The 7,119-nt window shown below is 40.8% G+C and overlaps 1 non-coding gene across 1 annotated transcript; it reads right to left on the bottom strand.

The window, feature by feature from the left end:
* Nucleotides 1-6,251: 6,251 nt before the first annotated feature.
* Trnas-cga (transfer RNA serine (anticodon CGA)) lies at nt 6,252-6,326 on the bottom strand. The gene has a single exon. It is a non-coding gene; the product is annotated as a tRNA-Ser (tRNA).
* Nucleotides 6,327-7,119: the final 793 nt, after the last annotated feature.

Here is a 7,119-nt window from a genome sequence, read left to right as displayed (position 1 = left end):
TAGGTTTTAGTGTATTGCAGAGTGGCTGACTCCTCCCCTTTTTTCCTTGTGGTCAGCCAGCCACTTCCATCTGCTACATTGTTTTAGCTTGCTCTATCATTTTCTTCCTGTGTTGTCCATGTTTTACTGCTCTGCTTCATCCCACGCTTTGGTGTGGGTGAGCACATGTTTTTCGACGATTGTTACCCATGTTTTCTGTTCCGTTTTATATTCCTGTTCTGGGATTTTTCTTGACACCCATCTCACTAAGTTACTGAATGGGTGCTGAAGACCTTGGTGTCGTGCGCCCAAAACCACTCTACTACTACTACTACTACTATCCTGAGGTTTGTTAGAAGTTTTGAGTGAGACGTGAAGCATTCTCTTTGTTTTACAAGATGTTTTGATTCCCTTGGTGAGCCATTGTCTCAAGTAATCACTCAGATTGGTGTTTTTTGAAAATCTCTTGGGGAAAACAGCTTCAATAATGGTAATAAATTCATTCAGGAATATGTTAAATTTATCGTTGACACCTTTAGCCTAATATACTTTGCCTCATTCCAACAGTTGCAAATGTCTGCTGAAGGTTTCCAGACCCTCACTATTGATTAGTCAAAGCTCTATTGGTAAAACTACTCTCGTTAGCTAGTCTTACATAGTGCATTTTTAACATCTGCCCATAATGGTCAAAAACACCATTTAAGAATTGTTACACATACATTATCATTTCTGTTATTGTCTTCAAAAATATTGTCAACTAGTCTGGTGCACTTAGTCACTATTGTGGGAAAGTCACCAAGTGTCCTCAGATGAAAACACCTCATCACTTCTATCATTATTACAGGTAAGGAAATTCACATTAAAATAGCCAATCATGATAATATTTCTGTGTTTCTTTGAGAGCAGGTGAGTTAGTGATTTCTATTTGCTTGAGGAATATACTAAGCTTTCTTGAGTGTTCTCTGTAAACAGTAATCACATAAATAAGCAGAGTATTAACATGGAATTCAATGCAACAAGCCTGAAAATGTTGATCAGCATAATAATTTTTTACATCTATAGACTTGTACAGTACATTATTTTTACCATACATCATTACTCCATCTTTATCCATTGTATTTCTAGTGTAATACGCTATTAGGTTATACTTACATAGTCCACTCCACCTTATTAATCTATAACGGAATAAGTTCATATTTTCTTTGCTGAACTGGAATTTGGCCTAAGTTTTTTTTTGAAGAAGGTTCTATTGTTTTTGATAACTTCATAAACAGAGCACAATGATCAGAAAGCCCTAAATCGAAACAAAACTTATTTGCCTCATTACAGTTGGTTAAAATACTATCTGTACATGTTGCTGGTATTTGGTTTACTAGAGTAAAATCGGTGAAAGTAGCACTGAAACCCAATATTTGAATCATGTTAATGAATTTTGTTGAGTTTTTGCCTTCACTGGCTATGTCTGTGGTGGAACCATCAGTAATTATGACTTTTTTGGTTTATTTTTTAAGTTTTTACGATAGACACTGGAACTTTGACAAAAAATGTTTCATTATTTCCGCCCCTGGAATTGTATCCTCATGTTAAATTACTCCAACAAAGCTGCTGGCAACATAAAAGTTATCAAGATTATTTAAGATGTTGATACTATCCTTTGTAAGACATTGATCACACAACCTTGATATATGGGATTTCTGACAAAATGATTTTCAGGTTGTTAAGTTTTATTTCTGCCATTTATGTAGTTTGAACTTAACCCACTTATGTTCAAGTGAGTTACAAATGTAGTTACTTTTCTGAATATTCCTAATCGCATCTGCTTTGAAATGTTGTTAGTGTATTTTCATTTCAACTTCATTATCAATTTTTACACCCTAAATCTGCATACTAGTTTTCCTTACTAAATATGATTGTATAAATATCACTGTATATATTGCTGAATGTGGCTGATCTTAGGCTGTATAGATGCAACCCATGTTGTCCTAAACATTTATCACTAATAAATTTATTCAAATCCATCGAAACTGCATCTAATCTGTTGCACTGCTCTCTGATCAGATTGTTTATCCTGACTATATATTTGTCACTTACTGATTCTGTGCAGGATACTACTTACAATTGACACTGTTGTTCTGTTCAGGTCTGTATGGCCTGAAATGTTATAAATTTTGTTTCTTATTATTTATATATCAAAATAACTTAATGAAATTTGGTGACTGTCTTAAAATGCAAGGGCAGTATGTGGTTAAAAAAGTTTTGAAATATTATAGGTCACTTGGTCGTATACCTTATGAGTTACGTATGTAATGTTTTGGTCAATGTGACCCAACATTAATATGATAACTCCAAAGTCAAATACTTTCTGGTTGTCACATATTCCATTATTTCTGCTCAGTAAATTGACAATTTCATCCTTTAAATGTATAATACTGAGAAATCTTCATGTTCATCACTGCCACAGTTAAGACATGACAATTTAATATCATCATTTATAAACCTGAGATTCACGTGGTGATGCTGCAAGTGACACCTGTGACTGAGTAAATGATGTGGCAAGTGTCAGCCACAATGTAAGGCATGATTTGGAAGCCAATAGCACTTATGAAAGTGGTGATGCTACAGGTGAAAACTGTGATGGAGTAAATTATGTGACACATATCACCCGCAAAGGAAAGCATTATTTGGAAGCCAATGGCACTTATGAAAGTGGTGGCACTGCCAGTGACACTTGTGATGGAGTCAGATTTCGGAGTTGTCTGAAGGAATGAAGGGCATGATTTGAAAGTCAATGGTTCTTATGAAACAGTTGATGCTGCAGATGACAGCTCTGATCAAAACAACGATGTGGCAAATGTCAGCCACAATGAAAATCATGAATTGGAAGCGAATGGTACTTACGAAAGTGGTGTTGCTGCAGGTAACGACTGTGTCAGAGACAATGATGTGAAAGCTGTCAGTTGCAAAGGAAAGTATGATTTGGAAGCAAATGAAGCATCACCACTTTCATAACTGCCATTGGCTTTGAAATTATTTTATCGTTGCGGCTGACAACTGCGATATGTATGGTTCCATAAGAGCTGTTATCTACAGCACCAAAGCTTTCATAAGAACTGTTGGCTTTCAAATCATGCCCTTCATTCCGGCTGACAACAGCAATATCATTGTCTCTGTCACAGCTGTTACCTGCAGCATCACCACTTCCATAAGTACAGTTGGTCTTCAAATCACTCCCTCAATTGTAAGTGCAATCGAGGGAATGATCTGAAGACCATTGGCTCTTATGAAAGTGGTGAAGCTGCATGTGACAGCTGTGATGGTGAAAATGATGTGCCAGATGTCAGCTGCAATTGAGGGAATAATGTGAAGACAAATGGCTTTTATGAAAGTGATGATGCTGTGGGTGACAGCTGTGATGGAGACAGTGATACTACAGTTCTCACCCGGAATGAAAGGCATGATTTGAAAGCCAATGGTTCCTGAGGAAGACGTGATGCTGCAGATGACATCTCTGTTGGAAACTATGACATGGCAGTTGCCAGCTGTAACGTTAAGCATGATTTGGAAGCCAATGCCACTTACGAAAATGGTGATGCTGCAGGTGACAGTTGTGATGCAGACAATGATACGGCTCTGCCAGAAACTATGATGTTGCAGTTGTCAGCTCCAACGAAATGCATGATTTGGAAACTTATGGCGCTTGTGAAAGGGGTGATGCTGTAGGAGACAGCTGTGATGGAGAAAATGATACGGCAGTTCTTGGCAGGAACGAAGAACTTGGTTTGAAAGTCAATGTTTGTTGTCAAGGAGGTAATACTGTCGATGATAGCTGTGATGGAAACAGTGATGTGGCAGTTGTCATCTGCAACAAAAAGCATGATTTGGAAGCCAATGTCTCTTACAGAAATGATGCAGAGGGTGACAGCTGTGATGGAGACAGACATGTGACAGTTGTCAATCGGAATGAAGGTCATCATTTGATAGGCAATGGTTCTTGTGAATTGTGTGATGCTGCAGATATCTGTGATGGAAACAATGACATATGGCTGAAATCTGGTTTCGCCGGATTTTCGTAAGAACCACTTAATTACACATTGCCTAAAAAGGATCAGAATAAAACAATATGGCTGAAGGCGTAGTTCAGAAAACTTGAGATACCTCCTGCGCTGAAGGCCCGAAACGCCACCAAAAACGAGAAGGCTGAAAGCCTGAACACAAGTTTAAAAGAAATGCTTTAAAAAATACACACACCTGAAGGCCTTACTTTAAAAAATATCTCACGTAAATACTCGGCTGAAGGCCACACACTGGAGGAAAAACATACTGCTGGAAAACTACGCTAACGACCAGGGCAGGTAACTGGTATGTTAACAGCCACAAGGTAGAAATTACCCCTGGTGCATGTCACTGACAAGTAACCACCAATTTTATAGTTAAAGACCATACAAGAAAATGGCTGCAAAATTGCATCAACTCTAGCACTAGTCAGAACGGCCCAGGAAAAAACAACCGGCAACAAACGAAGAGAGGTTTCATAACAGGTTAACTGATCACTCAACTTCAGTGTCTAGGTTTGGTGGGCAACAAACTTCATAGCTCTTGCAACTAGCGCCTCACAATCCGACCACGCGTGCATGCCACCAGCAGTCCCGCCCTGATCTTGTGCTGCGGAGACTTCCTCGCTGCTTTGTCCCAACTGACCGATAGCCACACACACCACCACATGGAAATGTGGCGGTCAAACCAAAGATGGTACAGCAGTACTAGTATCGATAAGTGCTGCTGCTGAAGCTGACAGAGGCAAGTCAGCATCTTGTTATGGTAGGAACTGAGGGAGAAATAAGAGGTCACTCAATTGTGACAAAAAGCCAAAGAACAAACAGCTTCAACATGAGCTGGCCACAGCTCAGCCTCCCCCTTAAACACTATCCCGGGTGGTAATGCAGTAATTGGGCTAACTAAAATTAACTTGGCTAAGGTGGACCCGGTACTGCTTACTGGTGCGGTTATCCTTAACTAACAGATTAACTGGGCCTAAAATACGCACAATGGCGCAAAGGCCAATAAAATGAGGAGTGAATTTGCTAAGATTTCCGACAAGCACCTGCCTGCCAGGAAAATTACGAACAGAGACCTTCCACTAAAGAAGCGCCGATTGCGATGGTAATACTCAGCTTGTTTGTTATGGGCCCTGAGAATATTATGTCTGGCATGGTTCCATATCTCCTTTACTACTTGAGGGGTAATACAGGCCTGAATTAAATCTTGAATTCCCTACAAGTTCGAAATGGGGGAATTAACAGGATAGGCAAGGACCAAGGAGGCCGGAGTAGCTTTCAAGGCCTTATGATTGGCGGTGCTGAAAGCAAAACTAAGCGAAGAAAGACTAGAATCCCATGTATTAGGCGTCTTCTGATGGTAAATAATCAATGCGGATTTAAGATTTCGATTGACCCTCTCCACAAAAGATCCCTTCGGACAATATGGCATAGTAGTGACATGCTTGACACCGTTCTGAAAACAGAAGGTCTTGAATGGAGCCGAAAGGAAGGCGAGCGCCTTATCACTAACGATTTGTTTGGGTGGTCCGAAAACACCAAAAATATTCCAGAATGAGATTTTCACTCTGCAGCGGAGTGTGCGCTGATATGAAACTTCCTGGCAGATTAAAACTGTGTGCCCGACCGAGACGCGAACTCGGGACCTTTGCCTTTCAAGGGCAAGTGCTCTACCAACTGAGCTACCGAAGCACGACTCACGACCGGTACTCACAGCTTTACTTCTGCAAGTATCCGTCTCCTACCTTCCAAACTTTACAGAAGCTCTTCTGCGAAACATGCAGAACTAGCACTCCTGAAGGAAAGGATACTGTGGAGACATGGCTTAGCCACGGCCTGGGGGATGTTTCCAGAATGAGATTTTCACTCTGCAGCGGAGTGTGCGCTGATATGAAACTTCCTGGCAGATTAAAACTGTGTGCCCGACCGAGACTCGAACTCGGGACCTTTGCCTTTCGCGGGCAAGTGCTCTACCAACTGAGCTACCGAAGCATGACTCACGACCGGTACTCACAGCTTTACTTCTGCAAGTATCCGTCTCCTACCTTCAAAACTTTACAGAAGCTCGTCTGCAAAACATGCAGAACTAGCACTCCTGAAAGAAAGGATACTGTGGAGATATGGCTTAGCCACAGCCTGGGGGATGTTTCCAGAATGAGATTTTCACTCTGCAGCAGAGTGTGCGCTGATATGAAACTTCCTGGCAGATTAAAACTGTGTGCCCGACCGAGACTCGAACTCGGGACCTTTGCCTTTCGAGGGCAAGTGCTCTACCAACTGAGCTACCGAAGCTCGACTCACGACCGGTACTCACAGCTTTACTTCTGCCAGTATCCGTCTCCTACCTTCCAAACTTTACAGATGCTCTGCTGCAAAACATGCAGAACTAGCACTCCTGAAAGAAAGGATACTGTGGAGACATGGCTTAGCCACAGGCAAAGGTCCCGAGTTCGATTCTCGGTCGGGCACACAGTTCTAATCTGCCAGGAAGTTTCACCAAAAATATTATTTAAATACGAAATAGTGGTGGTAGCAGTCACGTTACTGGCTTAGTAGGTGCCAGTTAAATCTCGAAAACGCTTCAGTAATAACAAATACGTACTGATGACCTCTCTTAGTACGAGGTAAGGGCCTTACATAATCGATACACAGTTTGTGCATAGGGCAGGATTCGCGCTCAGAACTCAAAAGACCCTGTTGAAAAGCAATCTAAGGTTTGGCTACATTACACAAATGACATCGAGAAACCATCGCCCTCACGTCGTGGTCCATGGAGGTCCAAGTCAAATGTTCCTTAATCAGTAGTAAGTGGGCAGATTTGGTGCACTTATAGGTTATGTTTCAAAGCAAGATTATATGGGAGCAAGCCCAACAAGCACGCCACGGTCGCTGTTGGACGATACTTCATTAAAAATGTTCAATCAAAACACTATGTTGCGAATCATATGTCAAATTATATTTACTATACATTACGACATACATAAGCATATCATTTGGAATTTTGTCATTAAAAGTTGCACACAGTTTCATTGTAGTTTTCTATGTAGCCAACACATTCATTTTTCTAGACATATTTATGACATAA

The sequence above is a fragment of the Schistocerca gregaria genome, chromosome 1, assembly GCF_023897955.1.
Source record: "Schistocerca gregaria isolate iqSchGreg1 chromosome 1, iqSchGreg1.2, whole genome shotgun sequence".
In the NCBI taxonomy this organism is placed as follows: Eukaryota; Metazoa; Arthropoda; class Insecta; order Orthoptera; family Acrididae; genus Schistocerca; species Schistocerca gregaria.
Note: the sequence above shows the minus strand (reverse complement) of the source record. Positions and strands in the feature narration are given on the sequence as shown.